Source organism: Mya arenaria, chromosome 14 (assembly GCF_026914265.1).
Source record: "Mya arenaria isolate MELC-2E11 chromosome 14, ASM2691426v1".
Lineage (NCBI taxonomy): Eukaryota > Metazoa > Mollusca > Bivalvia > Myida > Myidae > Mya > Mya arenaria.
The window spans coordinates 41659355-41687129 of NC_069135.1; the positions used below are offsets into that span (position 1 = coordinate 41659355).

General features: G+C 32.4%; 1 long non-coding RNA gene across 1 annotated transcript; it reads right to left on the bottom strand.

The window, feature by feature from the left end:
- Nucleotides 1-243: 243 nt before the first annotated feature.
- Nucleotides 244-27562, bottom strand: LOC128217161 (uncharacterized). Its single transcript, XR_008258198.1, has 3 exons — nt 27464-27562; nt 514-648; nt 244-344 (listed from the first exon to the last, which is right to left on the bottom strand). It is a non-coding gene; the product is annotated as an uncharacterized LOC128217161 (long non-coding RNA).
- Between the last annotated feature and the right edge of the window lie 213 nt (nt 27563-27775).

Genomic DNA, 27775 nt, shown 5'->3' on the forward strand with positions numbered 1-27775 from the left:
TAGAAAAAGCAAAAAATAACATGCAATAATCGAATTGTGAAGTGTAAACATACACAACTGAATTTCTAGTCTAATATTCAATTACATTTAGTAAACCAGCCAGTTTTGCAACACACGAACTGTAGCTACTAACACTAACCTGGCTTGAATGTGGTGAATCCTTTAGAAAATTTTGTAAGGTCTTGCCTTCTGCACAAGTTCTGGCAAGGTTACAGAGATTCCGAACGTCACAGCAATATTGCTCTTTAATGGGTTAATAGCTCTCTTTTTAACCTCGAAATTCCACATCAAAATTAAGTAATCTTCCATGTGTGTTCTTTTGTACTCCAGCAGTGTTTCATTTCCTGAAACATTCAGAACTATAATTGTCAGTTTCTGTATATTGAACATTGAAAGTAAAATAAAAAATACGTTGTCGTGATTAGTTTGTACTTTATTTTGATTGCTTTGAAATGAACCTTAAAAGAAAAAAAACACACACTAGTTTTAAAAATTGGAAGAACCAATGCATACCAACAACATCAGCTAGGATATTGAAATATGCCTCGTCAACTTTCGTTCCTCCCCAATCACCACCACTGGCTTTGAAGATGTTTTTCATAGCCCCATTTGTAGTAATCTCTTGGACAGTTATATCAACAGTGCCGCCTAAAAATCATTTAAACCCTATTTTCTGAAAGGAAAGTACATAAAACAAACCGCAAAATGAAAAGGGAAAACGCAACTTTCCCTTTTCAGCATGGTAACATTTTTATTCAACAGAAACCCTTTGTAATGTCCTCAAAGCATTTCTGTAGGATTAGAAATATCTTTGGGAATATTACCAAACACTTCATAGTATAGTATTGAAAAGTTATAGTGTGGTTTTCAACATTTCTGGTAATATTCCCAAAAGTATCCATAGTATGCCAGGTTTTCTGGGAATATTACCAATTTGATCTTGAAAATTTGGTAACATTACCAAAACATTTTGAAAATATTTCCAAACACTTTGTAGTATAGTATTGAAAGTTGTGGTGGAGGTTTCAACATTTGTGGGAACATTCCCAAAATAATCGATACTATGCCGAGAGATTTTCTAAAATATTCTTCAACTATGAAAAGTCACAAATATTTGGTAATATTCCCAAAAAAAATGATGAACATTTTCTGCTAGGATTCTGAATTTAATGTCCAGGTTTTCTGGGAATATTACCAATTTGATCTTGAAAATTTGGTAACATTACCAAAACATTTTGAAAATATTTCCAAACACTTTGTAGTATAGTATTGAAAGTTGTGGTGGGGGTTTCAACATTTGTGGGAACATTCCCAAAATAATCGATACTATGCCGAGAGATTTTCTAAAATATTCTTCAACTATGAAAAGTCAACTATGAAAAATATTTGGTAATATTCCCAAAAAAATGATGAATATTTTCTGCTAGGATTCTGAATTTAATGTCCAGGTTTTCTGGGAATATTACCAATTTGATCTTGAAAATTTGGTAACATTACCAAAACATTTTGAAAATATTTCCAAACACTTTGTAGAATAGTATTGAAAATTGTGGTGGGGTTTTTAACATTTGTGGGAACATTCCCAAAATAATCCATACTATGCCGAGAGATTTTCTAAAATATTCTTCAACTATGAAAAGTCACAAATATTTCGTAATATTCCCCCCAAAAAATATGAACATTTTCTGCTAGGAATCTGAATATAATGTCCAGGTTTTCTGGGAATATTACCAATTTTATCTTGAAAATTTGGTAACATTACCAAAACATTTTGAAAATAATTCCAAACACTTTGTAGTATAGTATTGAAAGTTGTGGTGGGGGTTTCAACATTTGTGGGAACATTCCCAAAATAATCAATACTATGCCGAGAGATTTTCTAAAATATTCTTCAACTATGAAAAGTCACAAATATTTGGTAATATTCCCAAAATAAGTGATGAACATTATCTACTAGGATTCTGAGTATAATGTTCAGGTTTTCTGGGAATATTTCCAATTTGATCTTGAAAAGTTGGTAACATTACCAAAACATTTTGAAAATATTTCCAAACACTTTGTAATATAGTATTGAAGAGTTATGATGTGGTTTTCAACATTTCTGGTAATATTCCCAAAAGTATTCATAGTATGTTGAGAGGTTTTCTAAAAATTAATAAAAACTAGGGATTGTCACAAATATTTGGTAATTTTTCTGAATTATGAACATTTTCGGCTAACATTTTAAAATTCGTCTTGGAAATAATGCCCAGGTTTTCTGGGAATATTACCAAAGTTAATCTTGAAATTTCTGGTAACATTATCAAAATTACCAAAACCTTTCGGGAATATTACCAAACATTTCAAAGTATAGTATTTAAAGTTATAGTGGGGGTTTTAACATTTTTGGGAACATTCCGAAAACTATCGATATTATGCCGGGAGATTTTCTAAAATATTCTTCAACTATGAAAAGTCACAAATATTTGGTAATATTCCCAAAATAAATGATGAACATTTTCTGCTAGGATTCTGAATAAAATGTCCAGGTTTTCTGGGAATATTACCAATTTGATCGTGATATTTGGTAACATTACCAAAATTATTTGAGAATATTACCAGATGAACTGAAACAAACTAATTCAACCAAAAGCCTTTGAAAACTCCACAAATAGTTTCTGTAGGACCAAACAGTTCATAGTATAATATTGAAAACTGGGGCTTTTCAACATTTTTGAGAACATTCCCAAAATAATCCATATTATGCCGAGAATTTTTCTATATCATTCTTAAACTAGGAATAGTCTCAAATATTTGGTAATATTCCCAAAATGAATTACGAACATTTTCCGTTATCGTTCTCAAATTCATCCTGAATACAATTATATTATCTTGAAATATTTGGTAACATTACCAAAACTTTTTTGGGCATATCAAAAGATGAATTGAAATAAAATAATCCAAAAGAAAAAGCTCCACGTGAGCTGCTGTAGGACATGAATTATTCTGGGAATATTACCAAAATCTTCATTGCATAGTATTGAAATTAACAGCAGGTTTTTCAGCATGTTTGTAATATTCCCAGAATAATCAATAGTATGACTAAAATTGTTCTAAACATTTCTAAAACATGCAATATTCGCAAATGTTTGGTAATATTTCCAATAAAAATATAAACATTTTATAACAAGAGATGTTTGTCAAACAGTAATCCCCCACCACCCCCTGAGCGCCATGTTGTCAGGATTATTTGAACAATCGAAATATGCATGGACTGAAATGACAGCTGATTGGTCATTGCCATTGGATGACTTTAAGGCAGTTTAAAGGTTATGACCATTCAAAGTGTGAGGATAGTAGACATAGTGTTCAATCGTGTTCAGATGATAACAGATATTTGCAGATAAAATGTGTCCTCTTAGAAGGGAATAAGTAAATACGACAACATTTTAATGGCGAATATGAGTTATGACCATGACGATAAGTGTTGATTGATAGAACGACATAGATTACATATTCCTGGTTGTTTAAACCTACTAGAATGTTATTTCAGTATTACAGGTATGTCTCTTGCAATTTTACAATTTGACAATAATTATTTTAAATACAAGTGTGGACTTTCGCATATTATGATAAAAAAAAACACAGAAAAGAACAGAACAGACGTTTATAAGTCATATACATCAGAACATCGTCTAAACACGTACACTTAGGTTTTTGATATCAAATGCTTGTACATGGTTAGTGCTATGGTTAAAGACACAAATATGTTGACGTAAAGGCAGCAGTATCAGAGGATGAACTAAATTAATAATAATAATAATTATTAGGAATAGCATTACGAATACATACTGATTCTTTAAAATAATCGCAGAGCTTAACCAGCTCACATTTATTGACAGAGTTAAATATATTTCTGGGAATATTACCAACTAAATCTTGAAAGGTTTGGTAACATAACCAAAACAATTCGGGAATGTTACCAGATGAAGTGAAATACAAAAATGATTATTTGACAAACATACAAACAGCAAACAGACAAATAGAATTTAAGACGTAAAACTAGACATGCTGGTTTTACAACTCTTGCTAATTTACTGCCGGAGATACGTGTGACAAAATGTTTTGTGACAGCTGGATGAACCGACGAACAGACAGACAAGTGAAATCTATTTGCCTCTCAGACTGGGGCATTTAAATAAATAGCAGTATTGAACATATTTCGGTTATAACACATATACAGTTTTAAACAATTTTTTCACAACGTGAATGACAAACAACTAAGTGTATGTTATGAACTGTACATTAAAAGTATGCTTAAATAAAAAAAGTCATCGAGAACATGATTAACATAATTGGTGAATGTTCCATCAGTAACCATGGAGCAGGTTCAATACTTTTTTATTGTTTTATGTTTCTTTCCATATCATTAAAATAAACCTAAAGTATCTGCTTAAAGTTATCTATTCAAGAAAATAATAATACTTCTATCATTCGTTCTCTTATTTACAAGACATTTTCTTGATCGGAATACTTTATAGTATATGCTAAACATTTAAAAGTGGATTTATATTTCCTACAAGGATGTCACTATATCAGACTCTGAGTCAGCTTATGCTGGACACAAATGTTTTTGTAAGAAGGGGTATTTCATACAAACAAATTATGAAAACAAAATTGAAAAAAATATAATAAACACAGAGTAGATGAGCCAAAGCATGATGGCCTTCGAACTGTTATCAAATGACAAATAAAGGGTATAAATGTAATATTTCATGAATACCAAAGACGGCACTTTCTCAAATATGTCAAGCTTTATGCACAGAGGAGTGGATAAATAAATAAAAACTCCATCACAGAAATCACAGGAAGAACTTTAATAATGAGTTATGTAGGGTAACAGCTTAGCATACTGGAATGGCTCTCGAGAGAGACCAAGACTAGATTCCCGACTTCGCCATTGACCGATTCTCTGTGTTCACAAAATGAAACTTAAATTAGTAACTTACTAAAATAAAATAGGCTTTAAGGCAAAGCAAAAGTAAATAAAAATAACTCAATCGTAAAATGTACAAATATTTACAAAATGAAAACACAATGTAAGCTTACTGAAATACAAAAACAAGGTTTAAAAGATATGTACAGGCAAACTGTTATCTGATATTTATGAGCATACCAAAATTATGAGGTTTTAGATGTCTGAAGCTTGTTTGGAACAATACGAAGCTACGGACTGATTTATAAGTTGAATCTGAATTTCCGATAATTGTATTACGTTGTCTTTCTTACATCCTTCGAATTTTGCAATTAAATATCGACGATTAATTTTAATTTTGTCCAAGGGATTCAAAATCACGCTCTGTTTATTTTTTAAGTTGAGAGAACTTGTTAGTTTTCCGACTGGCCGACGGGTAAAGGTCATCATGTTTCCCTCCATTTCTCCAATATACACACTCTGGTTTGTATATTCCACAACTGCCACCTGAAGACAAACCAAACATATAAGTATTTCCTAGATTTTATAGATGTGGTGTATTCTTAAAATAACAGAGTATACTACATATTGCCATTACAGCCAAAATCCAATTAATTATCATTTTAAGTTCAGTATATTTGTTATATAATGTCTTATACTTTAATAGACAAATGGCTTTGTTGTATAATGTTTCATACTTCAAATGTCAATAATTAATCAAAATAGTTTAAAACATTTACCATTTTAAGCATTTAAGATTTAACGGCATATAACCTGTACACCTGCAATCTGCCTGTCTTTATTTACCAGTTTTTCCTACTGAATTTCCCCTTGTAACTGAAAAATAAACAATTACAATTAAACCCTTATACTATTCAACAACATAATAATGTATGGAATATCACATTTATCTGATGTAGGCGTGTGAAAAGAAATTGCTCGTTATATTTGTATTTACAACTAATTGTGTGTGATTTTCCCAGCAAATTGAAAACATTTAAAACATTACTATATTGGCAATCCGGGTACTATACCTCATTTATTTGCCGCGTTTTAGCGATGCACTTCTTTTCGAGGTGATTGATATCGGGATATATGTTGCATCTCGCATCCCTGAAATACAACAAAGTATGGCAACTCGTAGTGATAATCTGGGCAAAGAGATTGTTCACAGGTGTGCCTAAAATATTATCATTCCTTGTAACACCATTGAACAATCCTCAAACCACGGAAATTAATTTAGTTTTATACATCTAAATACAAAGAAATGGATGTTTGACATGGATTCATAGCAAACGCTACAGATCCATTTCAAAATCATGAAATATTTAAATAAATTGAAATAGTGATGACTAAAGAACAACTAGACAAATATAACATTAAAAAAACTTCAGAAAAGATACCTAGCTGCGCTAATTAAATAAGCAGAACAACAACAGGAAGTCCAATTATGTAAAAAAATATTGCCAAAAATGCTGCATTACAAATATACGAATTATTTGGTATTTACCCGGCTTCCACGTGTCACTTTAAAAAGTCGTGATTGGGAAAGTGCAACTGTCACTTTTTTATAAGTATTTGAGCCAGAGTCACAAAGCGTAACAGAAATGTAAACCACCTTGTGTCGTAATGCACCTGGGATTTAGGCTTAGGTTACTTTTACTATAAAAATGTTTTACTATAAATAGTTAAACGACCTGAAGCAAATTATAAGTTATTAAGAATGGGCGAAGTGAGCATACATAGAACAATTTTACCTTGAAATCTAACCATGTCAAGAACAGGGATCTGTTTTGCCTGAATCCTGGCTTCGTACCGGAAATAAACGGTTCTAACTTGCATTGAATGCTTTCATCATCTTCAAAGGAAACCTGTTTTGTGTAAAATTGTGAAAGATATTTATTTTAAACAAGATAAATATAATCATCACAACTAGTGCTTGTGGAAAGTTTTATATGATATTATTATTATAATTATTATTTTTAAAAAGGCGTTTATAAACTTTGCTAGGAAAATATGCGTGGCAAAACTTAATTGCAAATTGCTGATATCAACTCATATAATACTTGATAAATGTTTAATTATAGCATTGCAAATTGTTGATAGAAAGATGATAATATAAACTAATGTTGTTTGAAAAGCCAAACATAAATTATATGTTTTAAATTAGTAAAATGTGTAAGGAATGCAAATGTGGAACTTAGCGAAAATTGTTTGACAAAGGTAATTTTTTTACACTGTTTCATGAAGGCAGAAACTGTTTTAAAACTGTGCATCCGCTTTTACAAAGGGTTAAAGGCAATAACACCATAAGAATCATATATTTTTTACAAATAAACAAAAATATAGTAGTATTTACCTTAATGCAACCAATGCTGCCACAATGAACATGCTTGATTACTCTTCCATTGAATTTTTGTTCTTTAGTTTGGAAGATATGACCATCAATACTCCACTTCATTGAAAATTCCATTTTACATGCATGCGCTTGCTCAGTGAACTTAGGAATGGAGAGGGCAGTGCGTATGCAAAATAAGACTTTCCCCTGCTAGCCACTGACACTGACGCGATGCAAGTTTGTTCAGCATAATGATGTATAACTAATTCTTGTGATCAGTTTGATAAGCATGGCATTGAGGTAATTTAAGATCTAGCACTCTGGTGGCTGGATAGTTAATGCCAAAATTTAATTGCCATCTACGTCCCAGTGGCTTTGTGTCAAAGCCAACTGATTATGGTGCATTAAGTGCCTCGTTTAAGAAATGTTTTACCAATTCATATCATGGTGTAGTTTACTTGTGAAATATAAAGAATTCTTTAAGGGTAACAATGTCTGTTTAACCGTAAACCATTTAAACTTTCTGATATGATGACGTCTTCGAAAAGGTGTATTTGTGTATAACTCATGAGAGTTGAGCTAATCGTGTTTAAATTAAATAAATCAAAACAATCATCAATATTCCAAGTAAAACATATTTTTATCTATTTCATTAAAATTAAATATTGATGCAAATATACTTCAAAATACTTAAATAGCGTTCGTATTCTCTCTCATTGTTCGTAATCAATTAATATATGAAGTTTTATTGAGTCGCTCAAAATTTTGTAATTTCACTCACACAAAAATCGAAATGGACAGATTGCCGGGGAGACGGCTATTATTATCTAACCAGTTTTCTATTTTCAGTAATATGTGCTTGTACATTGTTGCCGGCAAGTCAACCAGAACTGGACTTTACAAAGAGACGCATTTTTCAATTCTCAGACTGCAACTGAGTAGCATTTATCTGATGGAACGAAGTGAATGATTAAATAATTTAGGTGTTTATTATAGGTGTTATTGAGATGGGCAATTCAGTTAGCAAGTCATCAATCCTCCATAAATCCCCCAACTTTGGTCAATCCTTCAGTAAGAACAAACAGCGGTCTGCATAGGACTGTAGTAATTATTTCAACTATCATAACTTTACTGCTATATACCAGCATGGATAATCAAATCAGCCAGCCACTAGTTTACCAGCGTAATAAACTATGATAGAGCAGGTTTGGTGGGAACTGACCCCTACTAACAAATGTTAGACTCTTTCTTGGAAATTGATAACTGTAGTATAAAAGGATGGTTTCTTTTAATGCATGTTAATTATCTTTCATTATTTTGTCTGCTGTTATCACCGCGTTTTCATCATCGTACTGTTGTGTTTTCATCATCGTACTGTCTTGTTTTATCATCGTACTGTCGTGTAATCATCATTGCACTATTGTGTTTTCATCATCGTACTATCGCGTTTTTATTGAAGTACAATTGTATTTCCATCGTCGCACTGTCATGAAGTCATCATCGTATTGTCGTGTTATAATCCTCGTTCTATTGTCTTCCGGTGCGCATGAGCATAGAAGATTTCCCCTCCAAGTGCTAACATGTTGGTTTCAGGGGTGCGTGTCTTTGAAATATATCTTCAACCGAAGATCATCATCATCATCATCATCATCATCATCATCATCATCATCATCATCATCATCATCAACATCAACATCAACAACAACAACAACAACTACGCATTATAACCTCGTTGGCACCATTCACGTCATCATTGCATCATGATTTGCATAAATGTCGTTGTTGCCTAATTGCTACTATAAATATCATTATCTTAGTTGTGGTCATCACATAATGTAATCATTCTTGTCATGTTGCGTCGTGATATGATTATCATTATCTTAGTTGTCGTCATCGTCGTCGCATTGTGATTTGTATTATTGCAAAAATTGTCGCCAATGTGGCATTATCGTAACTATCATAATCAACATTCTCATAATCACAATACGCATCATCACCACCATCATCATCATCATCATCATCATCATCATCATCATCATCATCATCATCATCATTATAATCATCATCGTCATCATCATCATCATCATCATCATCATGTTGCACATTTTCACTTACTTTACATAGCATTCAATGTACCCAAAATAATAGTTCAGTTATCATAGATTTGATGTTCAATAATCATCATATTTACACCAAGTTTGCTACGGAGGGTCGGTTTCCCGGAAAAAACTTTTAGGTTGTGCTTGTGGAATATTATTTCAGATGTTTTTGTTCTAAAAATACAACGTATAAGACTGACATATTCGGGTTTCTATGGTTGCGTTGGTTCTCAAACACGTTAAATCCCGAATGGAATAGTTGTATTACAGAATAGCAGCATGAGCAAGCAAATAGTCAGAATAGAGATCGCAAGAGTAGTAATAGTAGTGGAAGTTGTAGTAATAGAAGTGGTTGCGGTGCTGGTGGTGTTTGTAGTAGCAAGTAGAATTAATAGTAGTTAGAGGTAGTAGTAGGTGATGATGATGGTACTACTATTAGTAGTAGTAGTAGTTGTTGTAGTAGTAGTAACAGTATCAGTAGCAGCAGAATCAGCAACAGCAGCAGCAGGTAGTAGTAGTAGTAGTAGTAGAGGTAGTAGTAGCAGTAGCAGTTCCAATAGCAGGAAGTGTTGTAGAAGTATTATTATTCATAAAAAGACAGGTGCTTTTATAAAGTAAATATGACGTTACGTCATTTTACTTCAGACTGTGCCATTTGCTTTAGGGCTATGCTATCATTAGTTTTTTCAAACGACCGATGAGTTTACGAGACGTTTCTTATACATTTATATTATTTTCATCAAGTTTGACGCAATTATGATTGGAGATTTACAATGATGGTGATCGTATCCGATATTTTTTTCACATGAAGGGCAAATTATTTTATGTGCATGCGCACCGTAAGGCGATAGTATGATGGTAAAAACATGACAGAACGATGGTGAAAACGCGACAGTACGATTATTAAAACAAGACAGTCAATGATATAAATCCCACATACCCATGATGGAAACATGACAGTAAGAAAGTGAAAACATGACAGTACAATGATAAAAACATAACAGTACGATGACAAAAAGGCAACAGTGCCATGCTGAAAACATGACATTCCGATGTTGAAAACATGACAGTACTATGGTGTAAACATGACAGTACGGTGGTGAAAACATGACATTACCATGGTGGAAACATGACAGTACGATTGTGAAAACTTGACATTACCATGACAAAAACCTGACAGTACGTTAGTGAAAACATGACAGTACGATGGCAAAAAAGGCAACAGTACCATGGTGAAAACATGGCATTACGATAGTGAAAACAAGACAGTACGATGGCATAAACATGACATAACCGTGATGAAAACTTGACAGTACGTTGGTGAAAACATGAAAGTACGATGGCGAAAACATGACGGTACGATGATGAAAATAATGACAGTACGATGGTGAAAACTTGACAGTATAGTGGTGAAAACGCGACAGTACGATGGTGAAAACATGACGGTACGATGATGAAAACAATGAAAGTACGATAGCGAAAATATGACATTACAATGGTAAAAACGCGACAGTACTATGGTGAAAACAAGGCAGAATGATGGCGAAAGGCGCAGTCCCATGATGAAGAAAATACATTACGATGGTGAAACATAAAAGCAGGATGGTGAAAACATGACAGTACAATTGTGAAAACATGACAGTAAAATGGTGAAAAGGCGACAGTATGATGGTGAAAAAAGACAGTACGATGGCGAAAAGGCGACAGTCCTATGTAGAAAACATGACTGTACGATAAAACAAGACAGTACGATGGTGAAAACATGACAGTACGGTGGTGAAAACATGACAGTAACATGATGGAAACATGACAGTACAATTGTGAAAACATGTAATTATCATGACAAAAACCTGACAGTGTGTTAGTGAAAACATGACAGTCAGATGGCAAAAAAGGTAACAGTACCATGGTGAAAACATGGCATTACGATAGTGAAAATATGACAGTACGATGGCATAAACATGACATAACCATATTGAAAACATGACAGAACGTTGGTGAAAACATGACAGTACGATGGCGAAAACATGACGGTACGATGATGAAAACAATGACAGTACGATGGTGAAAACTTGACAGTATAGTGGTGAAAACGCGACAGTACGATGGTGAAAACATGACGGTACGATGATGAAAACAATGACAGTACGATGGCGAAAATATGACATTACAATGGTAAAAACGCGGCAGTACAATGGTGAAAACCAGACATAATGATTGCGAAAAGGTGACAGTCCCATGATGAAAAAAATACATTACGATGGTGAAACATAAAAGCAGGCAGACTTTGACTTTTGGTCCAGCCATGATCCCCGTCCTTCGGGGAAAAACTACTGGTAAAATCCTCGCAAATTTCCCCCGCACCTAAGTAAAGACTATTCCTGGCTATTTTTTGCGCAAAGACAAAACCACCTCATTCACCCGGCACTACCGGGCTACCTGAAAGGTAAAAATACGGCACATTTCCCCGGCTATCCCGCCGGATATGTGGGAGGGGGGCGTGGTTACAAATTGACTGGTGAAAAAGCTTATACACTTTCTTAACATCTTAATCTTTCAGTATGTTCCTAGATTTTTCCAACGAAAAATGAGAATCGTTAAATTAACCACAGTAAAGGCACTCGCCGCACTGAATCAAAATGTAATATTATTATGATAAGTAAAACCAATGCTTGAAACATAAACAAATGTACCTGTCACTCTAGTGAATTGTTATATTGATTTTACGGTGATGCAAATGTAATACATATGTATTATTATATTAAGGCATACGCAATCTTATTGTTTGCAACAGATTACTAAGACTATCTATGTTACTTGCGTCATCATGAGATCACATTGAAGACTTATACATGAAGTCATTAATCATACATCTTTTCTTGTGCAAGAGTTCTTATACACGTTAACATTGGTTCATCTACTTTAAACGCTGGTCCCTATGCTAATTTTGTACAATATTGAAATAATATTGTCAGCGGCCTCCCGGGGAGCCAATTTATTATCTTGATAATGAATGGAAAACAACAGTTTCTTTAAGATATATATTTCTTCGATCATACTTATTGAAGTATTTTATAAAAGTTGATTATCTGCCAAGCTTTATTCTTACAGAAGAAGATTTGCAATGGAGCCAATCTAAAATGTTAACTGTTAGATAGTCAGTTAAGTTTCCGTGTTTCTTTAGACGTCGTATAGACGCCTATTTCATGTGACTATAATATCGATTTTATTTCGGATTTTAATATTATAATTGGAACAATCGTGTAGTTTAAAACATAGTACATGTATGTAATTAAAGTTGGTATGGCACTTTGTTTTATTGCAAAAGTCCCAATTTTATTATGTCTCTATTCTGTTTGCACTTAACCAAACATTTTTCGGCAAAAAATTAAAAGTCATGTTCTTACATATTTTCGTGTCAATATTTTGTTCGTTGCAATGTGACGTACCATTGCTAAAGTTGAATGCTCTTTGGACGTGACAATACTTCTAATAATATTAATCATCATCATAAGCATAATCATTAAATTATTATTGTTATCATTATTATTTCCATCGTTATCAGCAGATTCGTAATAGTTCTTGTCTTCAATATCATGTTCATTTTGTCATCACCGTTGTCATAATCCTTTTGATTGTTGTCGCAACCATTGACGACGTGGTCGTCTTTGTATTTATGTTTATCGTATATTTATGTCTATATGAATATAACAATGTCAAGATTAAGGTTATGTGTCTGGAACTCTACATTTTAACATCCATATAAAAAAGAACACGTACAGACAGAAGAAACAAACGCACGGACATATGGACAGATGGACGAACAAACACGCACGCATACATATAACGTCCTGCATTATCAAGTTACTATTAATGACCTTCAATGATTAATGCTTTATGATATTGAGCTGTACATAAAGTAATTTCAAAATATTGTGTTGCACATCAAAACGCGTTCGTATAACAATTATAATAATGATGTTAATACTTCCATTAGTTGTGTCTGTGATAAGTTACACGTGAAACATACACATATATCAATATCAATGTTCATGCTTTTAGTCTGAAACTATGAAAAGGAGCATACACCACAAATTGACGCGATCAGACGGATGAAAACAGTTTTATCCTGTTATTGTTTCGATTTAAAATCGACTTCTTTTTTGAAATTACAGACGGAAGGATTGAGTTCTCAATCAAATTCAAGTTCTTACATGTACAAGATATATTGTTTGATATTTACTTAGGTAGCGCCCATTCTAACAGTACCAGTATCAATGCTGTTGAATAAAGAGAAAACAAGTGCATATATAGAGGAATAGGAGTATAATGTACACGTATTGTTAAATAAAATTGTACATGGTGCTTTTTAACTAAGTAGGGCTGATACAATATAGGGCATAACGAGTTCTGGTTATACACAGCTATAAACAGCTCGGGACTCGAACCCTCAACCCCCTGCTTGCAAGTCAGGTGCTCAACCACTATGAGCTACCTGAAGGGTTGGTATACTTCTGTAAGGGCAATCAACAAATCAACAAATCGATCCGTGAACAAATGTGCATTCATATTAACAATAACCTGTATTAAATTATACTGATAATAAAATATGTTACCTTAGACCATTCATATACATTTGACATTATGCAGTTGCAATGCGATCTGTATGAGACAAGAAATGGGAAAAGGGTTTTTGTTATCCATGCTTATTAGTCATTTGTTTCAGCTTTAGTCACTGTACTGTCAGCTTAGTCAAAATCTAACATTATTATGATTGAAAGTGTTGCCAGATATATATTTTTTCAGTCCAGAGCCTATTTTGATAAGTTTGGACTAGATTGACGCTAAAATCAGTCAATAGTAAAACCTTTGTTTTATTTGACCAGTTAAAACACTCAGTAACACCAGCTTGATGTCAGATATCACCCTTGTAATTGCAAAGCCCATTAGTGTCAAGATCAGATCAATATTTGTCTTGAAATCCGCAACAGTTGTTCAAGTGCCTATAACTGCTCATCAGCAGGTCATAAAACGAAGCTTCAAGATTGAAGGAAAATGTCTAGAAATTAAGAAATTTGCGGAGGGATATAATTAACCAATAAGCAACAATCCAGAATGTGATTTATCAATATGACTATTAAAATGTGAAATAAAAGTGATTTTGACTGAACTGTTTAGGATACACAACGTTGATACAGTGTTTGACACTAAGACTTTTAGAGAAGGAGTCCACCGGACTCCTTAATTCCAAAATCAAGGAGTCCGGCATAAAATTAAGGAGTCCAGGATAATTAGAACATTTATTCAAATTTATTGACTCAATGCTCCAGCTAGCCCTAAATAACAGGTTGCGACACCCGCTGCCCTTTTCAAGTACCCGGCTGCCATTTTACTACACCCTGCTGTGCCCTTTTGTTTGCCAGTCAATGTCCAGAAATGAGTTATAAATGTACATACTTTTGACACTGACTTAAAGTTAACAGCTGAGGTAACAAACTCTAAACTTGTACCGTATTGAAAGAAGTAACATCAAATTACATAAAAAGTTGAGTACTGCATGGCCCTTGCAAGTGTCCCATAAAGGCTAATTTAATTCACATCAAAATTGTCATTTGGATGGAGCACTGATGACTATTTATTCAATGATTTCACAGAGCCTTTGGTATTTCATTTCTGAAAGGCAAACTAGAGATTTGTATTCTGAGAGCACATTTAAGTTATATTTTAATTGTTTTATTCAAATAACATGAACATGACTGAAACTATTTATCTTATAGATTCTAATATGACTTGAAAAAATTGCCATGAACTGATGATCTAGCATATAGAACCTTGGCCTCTTGTGAAGCGGCTGTGGAGCCATCAGATATAAGGGAATTGAACGGGGGCATTATCAAATACTGAATTTTGTTTAATTGGAACATTCATCTGCAATCAGTGCAATGAGACACTGACATGCCTTATATGTTGTGTCAATGCTAACAGACTTTGCAATATAAGCTTGGTACATGGTGACATAGTCTGTGTAGGACTGTCCTTATTTCTGAATAATGTTCAGCATCCATAAACAGAATGTACTACCTGTCAAAGATAGCTTTGTTCAGCTGAATTAACAAGCAGTCAGCTGGTGATTAACTTAATTATTTTTTCCCTTTTTTGCATTTTCTTAGCTTATAATATTATCATGGCCCTTAAAAGATTTTTGATGGCTTTCAATCGCACCTTATAGCGCACAGTGACAAAGCTCCCTACAGTCAGGTACTCATATACAGATGTCAGTTCAAACATCAGCCAAGACTATTGTTTTAACCATGCTTGCTGAATTTCCTTTCTCTATAAATTACAAACTCTTTATGTTTTTTGTTTTTCTTTTTCAGTTCTTTTATTTTTCGCAGCCGGTGGTGAAATCCATTTTACCATTGACATAAACATTGTTTACATCTAAAATCAACGAGGAATATTTTTTAAACACCGTTTGACGGGTTTTATCGATTTAGTTACCATATTTCAAACATTAAAAGATACATGAGTACCAGTCAATGACGTCAATTACTACTTTAAAAAGCGTCTAAATGATAACAATTTGACGAGTCGCAAAATAATTACATACGAGCTTTCGGATACTTTTAACCTTCGGATACGATTTGTGTACAATTGGATTTTGAAATGAAGGAGTCCGACGGACTGCCTAGACGGAAAATCCGGTAGTCCGAGCCGAATTTTAGGAGTCTCGGACTACCGGACTCCCGTTAGTGTCGAACGCTGTGATAGTCTGCTTAAATTTTGTTGAACTTTATCAGTTAATTGAAACTAATTCCCACAATATTTAGCTGAAATCAATAATGGATTATCTCGGAATATCTTTAGAAAACATTTCTTTGGAAGATGTCATTGATGAAGAAACCAACACATTAGGAATATCCCTTGAGGAAATGGAAACCTCTTTAAATGCTCAGGTACTTTACATGTTTTACTCAAATATTCTTATATAAATAACTCTATTTATGTAAAGCAGTTAACCTTTATGTCGTAAAGGCAGATTAAAAGCAATGTTTGTATTGAATACACCATGGAATTTATCTTAATGCTCAATTTAGATTGACATTATATTTTATAATGCTACGTAATTCCATTTACTAATATAACGATATTTGATCAAACTGTATTAAGTACATGAATATGTATGATGTATGCTTAACACAGTTAATGGTTTTTTAAGACTATTATAATTATTATAATATTTGACCTTTCAGGATTTGTCAAAGCATATCTTTGAGTTTGATGATGAATTTATCATCAGCCTAAAGGTAAACTGTTATTTTTGTGTTATTTAATAAATGTATACTGCCAGTGACGTTTATAGTTTGTTTGAGTGATTTAGACTCTTAATGTGTGTATTTAGATCAACAGTTTTGTTTACATTTTATACACAACTCAATGTCTGCCTCTTCTGATTTCTTTATCAGATGGATGTCAAAAGTTGTATTGTTTCGGAGTATTCATTACCTGTTGTTATCTGTTGAAATCGGAAGGTCATACAGACTTTTACAAACTTTTATTTGTACGCAATAGAACGGAACGGGTGTATTTTAGCTATAATGGCATTATTTCAACTTTATTATTTTAAAATATTTAATTGTTTACTGCGCAATTTACTTTCACTTTTGGTTTTAAGTGTCTGCAGTATGATTGTTGTTTAAGGGTCATTGCTTTTGAACTTTAATAAACACAATAAACAAATCAGTTACACTGACGTTCTCAGACTCGTCATTTTTATTTATTTAAGCAAATCAAAGTTTCAAAAATTCAAAAATTACAAAAGAACTATTTCAGTATAAATTTAAGCACATTTCGGCTTTTCATATTTCCAGCGCAGGAGTATGTTTTTGCAATTTGTATTTACTTTACGCATGCGATTTTCTTCGGTTAATCATATACATTAGTATCGGCGCAAAGGCGCTATTTTATCATATGCGCATGGAATTCATGTTAATGGAATGCGCATTATATTATTGTGATCTTTTGTTCATTAATGCTCTATAGAGTTTTTATAATTCACCCAATACCGTGATTCAGAGGCATACTTGAAACTAAGAAATGGCTGAGTGTTTGATAATCAGAACTTGGAACCATTTGTTCCTGTTTTTCCTGCATTATACCCGGCTAATTCGGTGCCAGACTATTAAGGTCGTTGGTTTGAATCCCGGTAGGAAAATACGACTTTGATTTATACGGTCCCATAATAAAGGCGGTTGGCCTACTTGTTTATGACCCGGGACTCAGTCATTGAGAGGGATAATTGATATAATCGATGGACATTTTCAGTTCAAATGTAAAATAGAAAAAAAGAAATACTTAGTATCATGAAGCTTTTGTAGTGAAATTCAAAAACACATGATTCAGAAATATTTAGCTCGTATTTATTAAACAAGTATTGCATTCTTGAAAGGGCAATACGAGGAGTATTCTCCCACGTTACAAGCATAACAAGGTGCAGTTATTTATGTTATGCTGTTGATATGTTTTCCTATTGCCCTCTCAGGAATGCAATATTTTTTTAAAATGTAATAAAATGTGATTCTTCAATTCACAACGTGTATTACATTTACATTCATTAAATGTTATTTGCATGCATTTACTAAACGTATAAAGGTATACTTGTTTCAATAATTATTTATATATGCACATTTATGAAACCATCATGTTGTTACTATTTATTTAGTTATACATTTTTTTATAACTGATGTGACTCTTTAAAGGATGTAGGAGCTAATGTTTGCACAATCAAAGCATTCCAGAGATTGACCTTTACAAGTTACACAATAACAAAATGATTAACATAGGTTATCGGCCTCATGTGTCTGATACATACGGTGGAACATAACTGCCGTCAGATAATCTGTTAACGTCTGCGAGTTGTTCGTGTTAACCACTTAATTATGCGATAATTATCAAGCTATCTAGTTAATAGAAACTGTTCTCTGAAAGATAAATATCACAATACTAAAAACTGGCTTCAAAGTGCTCGGAACTGCCACCTTTTTCCCTTTTAGCTGCATAAACAGGTTATCTAGTTATGGTTAGCGAATTCCACTTAATTAGGAACATAATTACCGGCAGATAACATTCATATTGATAAATGTATTTTGGCCTTTAGCTTCAACTGGTTATCTAGTAAGTGTTTATGAATTCCATTAAGTAAGTACATTCTAACTGGTTAACAAGATACGATTCATGTTACCAGTTATTGTTTTGATTATTCCATGGATCATTTTCAATGTGCCCATATCAAGCAGTCCTACAGTTTATGCCAGGTTTCTGGATTTTGGTCCATTTTCGAAGCCTCACTTCACAGCTAGGTGTTTATTATGCATGTAATTGAGATAACCAATTTCTGTCAGCAGGGGCCCATTAACCACTCTTCCCTGGTCAGTTTTGGGGTCAGAAGGATATTTATCAGAGAACATCTTCAGTACGATTTCTGCACTAAAATTCACGATGACTGTAGAAAAGCAATTTATATCATTTACTTTAGTTTTAAACTATTTATGAAAATGAAAAAAAAAAAAACATAATCATTGATTCCATAGCAAAGAAATAAAACATTGAAGTAAATAAAAAATATATTCAGTCTTCTTATCGTTTGATTTAATTTCGAACGGAATAACTTTATACATGGGATTTTTATTTATACTTTTCATTAAGATAACGTTAGCTGTCTACTTACTACAAAGTATCAATATCAACCCTATTATACCCAATGAAATGTACAATTGAATGAAATGGATATTTAGGTTTTATAAAATACTGGTTGAGAAGCAGTTTCCGACAGTTTTTTCAAGTGTTTATGGATTTATTCATACGTGTTAAAATTCCTACTAAAATTGTTTACATTTTCGATAACTACAGCTCAAGCTGCTATTGTCGATATATTTTTCACATGTGTGACGTCACATATAGTGTATCTAATGGGGGCGCCAAGAGGGTACTTACACTGTTCTGATAAGCTGTTGACGAGAAGCAGTTTCCGACAAATCAAATACGCGGCAGATTTTAGGTGCCTAGTGTGTGCTTTTATCCATTTATTTAATATACTAAATAGAAGACTACAGTACGAGAACTATTATTTAATTTTTCAGCATTTACCAAAATTAAAACCTAAAAACTTACGCCAGTCAATCATCATTCTGGAAATCAGGCAGACACTAAATATCAATGATATTTTGTTTCATTTCTAATAAGAACTTGTGTTTGTAATCATTTTAGTGAATGTGGGTGTGAAACTAGCATGACAACAGTGTTCGCAAATATGTGCACAATGATCATCATTTGTATAAGTCAATTAAGGACAACCTTGTAGCTATTCATAGATATGCAAATTAGGTTCACACGCATGCGCAATGCGCTGCGCGTGACGATCCCCACGTGCAAGTTTGTGTACAAATTGAAAAATAAACATTAAACATTAAATAATATTAAAAGTTATTTACGTGTCTCGGTAAAAACTTCAACTTTTGATTGCCTAGTAACCATATAATTGAATTACAATACCTTCTTTATGAAGATCAAAAGAAAGTACGCGAAAAAGCGATTTGTCGGAAACTGCTTTCCGTCGGAAACTGCTTCTCAACCAGTATAATAATTTATGTATTACATGTATATCTAACAGTGTCAATAATGCAGTTATAATGAAGTTTGTTATATATGGTTATATTTAAAGAATATGTTTTTCGCAATTTTCACAACAAATGAAAATTAATACTTTCTTTTGCTGCATTTTTGGAACAAGAAAAGAATACTGCAAACTTGATATATTGCTATTTTTCACTTTAGGATGATTACGCGTAATTCAACCGTATTAAATCATAGCAACATTATCCAATTGCTAACAGTCTCATAATTATAAAGTCTAAAGTTTGTAAACTCTGAAGTCATCACTTGGATTGAGGTTCGTATGTTTTTCTGTGAAATACTTTTTTGATTAAATTATAATAACTCTGGTTTTACTAAGTGCAGTGGGAAACGAAACCCGAGATGCAAAACGTCCTTACCTAAATAACGCCCGAGGTTTCTGGACTTTAGGTAATATAATCGAGTTTTAAGTAACACAAGTTGGCATATTACCTACAGACGGAATCACAGACAGACGGACGACCAAGGGCAAATCTATATGCCCCCCCCCCATGTTATGGGGGCATAAGATGTAATATTAAAATAAATGTAATATTTTAACCATTTGCCAAAAAATAAGGTCATATATTGATGTACTTAGATATTCTTATTACTTATAACACAGCTTACAACTCATTTTTTTTAATCTGAGCACTATATTACCTTGATGTTGAAACTGAACTTTCATAGGTTTCTATTGATACATTGACAATGTGGTCTTTGCTAAAATGCATTTCAAAAAAAAACATCATTGCCCACTTTTCATGTGAATTATATAAGCCCTCTTTATGTTTGTGTATCTTCGTTTATGTAATTTTCTAGAAAATTCATTTCCTAAAATATAGCTTTTAAAACAGCGATTAAAATCTTCTTTACTGACACAGTTAAATCAACGTTTGTTTTCTTTGTAAGATTTCTCTTCTTAATTTGCATTGTTGTGTGAGAACATTCTTCATTAGAAGAGTGATTAAACATTATACACACTGCATGGAAGCTTTTCATATTATATATATATATATATATATATATATATATATATATATATATATATATATATATATATATATATATATATATATATATATATATATATATATCTCATTAACTATTTTGTCTTTGCTTTCGGAATTATCATAAAACATTGCTACCTTATTTCAATATATATATATAATACTTGTTTCAAAGCAGTTTAATATCATCATATGAGAAATGATCACAACAAAGCAATATTGTATCTTAAACCACTATGTCCGGACTTTTGATATCATACCAGTATATTTGAACGTTATATGACTCATTTTATTTTAATATAATATTTAAAATTATCCAACTTTTTCTGATCGTTTGCACTCCTACATGCACAGTTGATGTAAATTTTTAATCACAGCAGTCACTGAACTTTTATTACATGTTTCTGTAATACAATGTATGTAGAGCATTTTTTCCAGAAATATATATTTTCTCCATATTATTTTCTCTTTGCGAAAAAGAAAATAAATGTATATTAAAGCATCTTATAATAGGGTAATAACTTATTAGTAGTGCGTTTTGATTAGGGAGATGAAATTCGACTAAAGTCGCACGAGGCGCTTACTGACTGAAATCAATATCTTAAAACATCAACAACAGTTGAATAAGACATTCCGGATCAACATGTTATTAATATATATATCAATGGTTTAAATCACTTAAAAGATTCATGATTTCGTAATAAATGTTACATTCATGACAAACTTGTTTTATGACGTCATTTAAACATTGCACAATGATACTTGATGGACGTCAGTATAGTGGATTTTGGACTACCGTATATAATAATAATAATAATAATAATAATAATAATAATAATAATAATAATAATAACTATGATATACAAATTTTATACAAAAGCATTCGATAATAATATTATTTTAATAATCAAGATAGCGAAAGTTGAAATACCAAGAAAAACCTCCTAACATAAAATGGCCCAAATCTTAAGACAAGAACAACTATAACTCTCAAATTAGTCAGGCAAACAGCTCCCAGCAGGGAAAGGGTCAAGTGGTCAGTTTACAGTTGTGTTAGATTAGTTCCACTGATAAGCCCGAGCATCAAGCTGATGCTCAGTAGCGGCATTAACTGTAGGACTGCAAGTGTTCATAACCTCGTGTATAGTGGTCAATAGGTTTATAAATATATGCCTTTGTGCGGTTAAACTGAAAACTAATTTTCTACAAGGGTTAGAATTTTAATATTTTAGTAAGTACCATTGGCATGTAGATTGCCGTTATCCTAAGGTAGTTGGCGAAAAATAAAAATTAGCTTGTGCCATTAAACTAAGTCCATTGCGCTCTACAATTCAGAGAAATTGCCTCCCATTTACTCCTCATTTTGAGAAAAAGGCTAATCAGTCCATGAAATCACCATGAAATTGTACCCGTCAATTAATTACCACTTAGTGGGCCATCCTGCTGGGCTGTTGAATGTGTGTATACCCAGATGATCTTTGTTTTGACTGATACTGCAGTGTTAAGCTTGTGGTCAGTTAGTGCATGTATCAAAATGATCTTGAGAATTGGGTAAATATTTGCATACATAGAGAATTGGCCTACACTAATTGATCAATTAAAAGTTAAAACTGAAATCACAATGTTTTCTTTACAGTTCTTGAAATTGATAAAGGGACATCTAAGTCATTTTTTTCGTATGATTTCTTTATCAGCCTAACTGGCGATAGCTTGTGTTCGGTCTTCAATTTTGTCATACGAGGTCGTATTTAAAATGAGTTGACTTGGGCGTGTGGGGATATTCATGAAATTTAGTGATAGCTCTTATTATTAAAAATATATAATATCCCACAAATAGAGATCATTCGAAACTGTTTATGTAAGTATAATGGTATACAACAAAATTAATTATTCAACTTAAAAGTTCAAGTTAACTGAATCAAATGAAATTTAATGAACGACAAAAAAGTTAAAAATAAGATGTACAGCTCGTTTGAAACATGTGCATTGGAATTGAATACCAGCTGGGCAGTCAGGAGTATTTATAAGACTGTGGCTTATATGTTGCTTCAGATCATTATCACAGAAATGTTGATAAGCAGTGACCCTGTGTAACCTTTATTAGAATGATAAGTTTGGAAGGCACAAACTCTTGACATTATATTTAATTTTGCACATAAAGAAGTAAAACTGGAAAAAAAGTCATGATACAATACTAAAATGACGGTTTAATTCAGGAGTCCGATGAACCATTGGCTGTTATTAGTCCAGAGGAACCCACACAGCCACTTCATACATCAACACCAAAGAAACCCATACATGTATGTATTCAACTGCCTGCAAAAATGGGAAAATTTGATGCAGAAGACTGTAGTTTTTACAATTAAGTTACCCCATAAAGTCATGTATTATTTTTTAAATAACAAAGAACAATAAACAAATAGATCATATTTATGCACCGTGTTAAATTTTAATTGCTTAAAAAAACAGTTCATAGATATGTTATCAATTATAATTATTTTTCAGACAAGTAAAACAGGAAAGGCAGACCAGTTCATATTTATGCACCGTGTTAAATTTTAATTGCTTGTAAAAAAAGTTCATAGATAATGTTTTATCAATTATAATTATTTTTCAGACAAGTGAAACATGAAAAGGCAGACCAGTTCGGAGGTTATTAAAGCTTAAGAAAACAGGGGAAGTGCAACGTCTACAGCCATGTAGGAGATGATGTATTCATAGCAATGTATCCCAGAGCCAGATCATCAGGGCTAGAAAAAAGTATAGAGGAAGGATTATAACTGTAGAGTTGACTGGATGTTGTAAAAGTTTGAAGAATCACCGAATTGTGTTGGTTATGTTACCAAACCTTTCAAGATTTAGTTGGTAATATTCCCAGAAATATATTTAACTCTGTCAATAAATGTGAGCTGGTTAAGCTCTGAGATTATGTTAAAGAATCAGTATGTATTCGTAATGTCATTCCTAATAATTATTACTATTATTATTTATTAAGTTCATCCTCTGATACTGCTGCCTTTACGTCAACATATTTGTGTCTTTAACCATAGCACTAACCATGTACAAGCATTTGATATCAAAAACCTAAGTGTATGTGTTTAGACGATGTTCTGATGTATATGACTTATAAACGTCTGTTCTGTTCTTTTCTGTGTTTTTTTTTAATCATAATATGCGAAAGTCCACACTTGTATTTAAAATAATTATTGTCAAATTGTAAAATTGCAAGAGACATACCTGTAATACTGAAATAACATTCTAGTAGGTTTAAACAACCAGGAATATGTAATCTATGTCGTTCTATCAATCAACACTTAGCAGAGTCAAACGTCATGGTCATAACTCATATTCGCCATTAAAATATTGTCGTATTTATTTATTCCCTTCTAAGAGGACACATTTTATCTGCAAATATCTGTTATCATCTGAACACGATTGAACACTATGTCTACTATCCTCACACTTTGAATGGTCATAATCTTTAAACTGCCTTAAAGTCATCCAATGGCAATGACCAATCAGCTGTCATTTAAGTCCATGCATATTTCGATTGTTCAAATAATCCTGACAACATGGCGCTCAGGGGGTAGTGGGGATTAATGTTTGACAAACATCTCTTATTATAAAATGTTTATATTTTTATTGGAAATATTACCAAACATTTGCGAATATTGCATGTTTTAGAAATGTTTAGAACAATTTTAGTCATACTATAGATTATTCTGGGAATATTACAAACATGCTGAAAAACCTTCTGTTAATTTTAATACTATGCAATGAAGATTTTGGTAATATTCCCAGAATGTTTCATGTCCTACAGCAGCCCACGTGGAGCTTTTTCTTTTGGATTATTTTATTTCAATTCATCTTTTGATATGCCCAAAAATGTTCTGGTAATGTTACCAAATATTTCAAGATAATATAATTGTATTCACGATGAATTTGAAAACGATAACGGAAAATGTTCGTAATTCATTTTGGGAATATTACCAAATATTTGTGACTATTCCTAGTTTAAGAATGTATAAAAAATCTCTCGGCATACTATGGATTATTTTGGGAATGTTCTCAAAAATGTTGAAAAGCCCCAGTTTTCAATATAATACTATGAACTGTTTGGTCCTACAGAAACTATTTGTGGAGTTTTCAAAGGCTTTTGGTTGAATTAGTTTGTTTCAGTTCATCTGGTAATATTCTCAAATAATTTTGGTAATGTTACCAAATATCACGATCAAATTGGTAATATTCCCAGAAAACCTGGACATTTTCTGCAGAATCCTAAAAAAAATGTTCATCATTTATTTTGGGAATATTACCAAATATTTGTGACTTTTCATAGTTGAAGAATATTTTTAAAATCTCTGGGCATAATATCGATAGTTTTGGGAATGTGCCCAAAAATGTTAAAACCCCCACTATAACTTTAAATACTATACTATGAAATGTTTGGTAATATTCCCGAAAGGTTTTGGTAATGTTACCAGAAATTTCAAGATTAACTTTGGTAATATTCCCAGAAAACCTGGACGTTATTTCCAAGACGAATTTTAGAATGTTAGCCGAAAATGTTCATAATTAAAAAAAATACCAAATATTTGTGACAACACCTCGTTTTTATAAATTTTTAGAAAACCTCTCAACATACTATGGATACTTTTGGGAATATTACCAGAAATGTTAAAAATACACCATCACTCTTCAATACTATATTACAAAGTGTTTGGAAATATTTTCAAAATGTTTTGGTAATGTTACCAAAAGATCAAATTGGTAATATTCACAGAAAACCTGGACATTATATTCAGAATCCTAGCAGAAAATGTTCATCACTTATTTTGGGAATATAACCAAATATTTGTGACTTTTCATAGTTGAAGAATATTTTAGAAAATATCCCGGCATAGTATGGATTATTTTGGGAATGTTCCCACAAAGGTTGAAACCCCCACCATAACTCTTCAATACTATATTACAAAGTGTTTGGAAATATTTTCAAAATGTTTTGGTAATGATACCAAATTTTCAAGATCAAATTGGTAATATTCCCAGAAAACCTGGACATTATATTCAGAATCCTAGCAGAAAATGTTCATCACTTATTTTGGGAATATTACCAAATATTTGTGACTTTTCATAGTTGAAGAATATTTTAGAAAATATCCCGGCATAGTATGGATTATTTTGGGAATGTTCCCACAAATGTTGAAACCCCCACCATAACTCTTCAATACTATATTACAAAGTGTTTGGAAATATTTTCAAAATGTTTTGGTAATGATACCAAATTTTCAAGATCAAATTAGTAATATTCCCAGAAAACCTGGACATTATATTCAGATTCCTAGCAGAAAATGTTCATCATTTTTTTGGGGAATATTACCAAATATTTGTGACTTTTCATATGGGAAGAATATTTTAGAAAATCTCTCGGCATAGTATGGATTATTTTGGGAATGTTCCCGCAAATGTTAAAACCCCCACCACAACTTTCAATACTATTCTACAAAGTGTTCGGAAATATTTTCAAAATGTTTTGGTAATGTTACCAAATTTTCAAGATCAAATTGGTAATATTCCCAGAAAACCTGGACATTAAATTCAGAATCCTAGCAGAAAATGTTCATCATTGTTTTGGGAATATTACCAAATATTTTCATAGTTGACTTTTCATAGTTGAAGAATATTTTAGAAAATCTCTCGGCATAGTATCGATTATTTTGGGAATGTTCCCACAAATGTTGAAACCCCCACCACAACTTTCAATACTATACTACAAAGTGTTTGGAAATATTTTTAAAATGTTTTGGTAATGTTACCAAATTTTTAAGATCAAATTGGTAATATTCACAGAAAACCTGGACATTAAATTCAGAATCCTAGCAGAAAATGTTCATCATTTTTTTGGGGAATATTACCAAATATTTGTGACTTTTCATAGTTGAATAATATTTTAGAAAATCTCTCGGCATAGTATGGATTATTTTGGGAATGTTCCCACAAATGTTGAAACCCCCACCACAACTTTCAATACTATACTACAAAGTGTTTGGAAATATTTTCAAAATGTTTTGGTAATGTTACCAAATTTTCAAGATCAAATTGGTAATATTCCCAGAAAACCTGGCATACTATGGATACTTTTGGGAATATTACCAGAAATGTTGAAAACCACACTATAACTCTTCAATACTATACTATGAAGTGTTTGGTAATATTCCCAAAGATATTTCTAATCCTACAGAAATGCTTTGAGAACATTACAAAGGGTTTCTGTTGAATAAAAATGTTACCATGCTGAAAAGGGAAATTTGCGTTTTCCCTTTTCATTTTGCGGTTTGTTATAACAGAAATCGATCATAGAATAAATGAATCTGAACAAACACAAACGTACCTCCTGCATCGACAACTAAGAACTTGCTTCTACTTTTAAATGCGGACAATGCATGTTCTCCACTACTTCTTTCTAATGGCAAATTTCGACAATAAATGGACGCCGACTCAGATTCGAGCGCTATGGTCAACTTGTCCGAAGAAATCCCAGCCTTTAAAAAACATTATAAAAATGTTTAAAAACCATTATAAGTTGGCATAACATAGATTATATTCAATCCCATGCTTAGCTCTATATAGACATTAACATGAATAGTTAAAAGGGATTATTTGACTACATAGAACAGCTGTCAGTGCTTGAGTTATTGTCAAA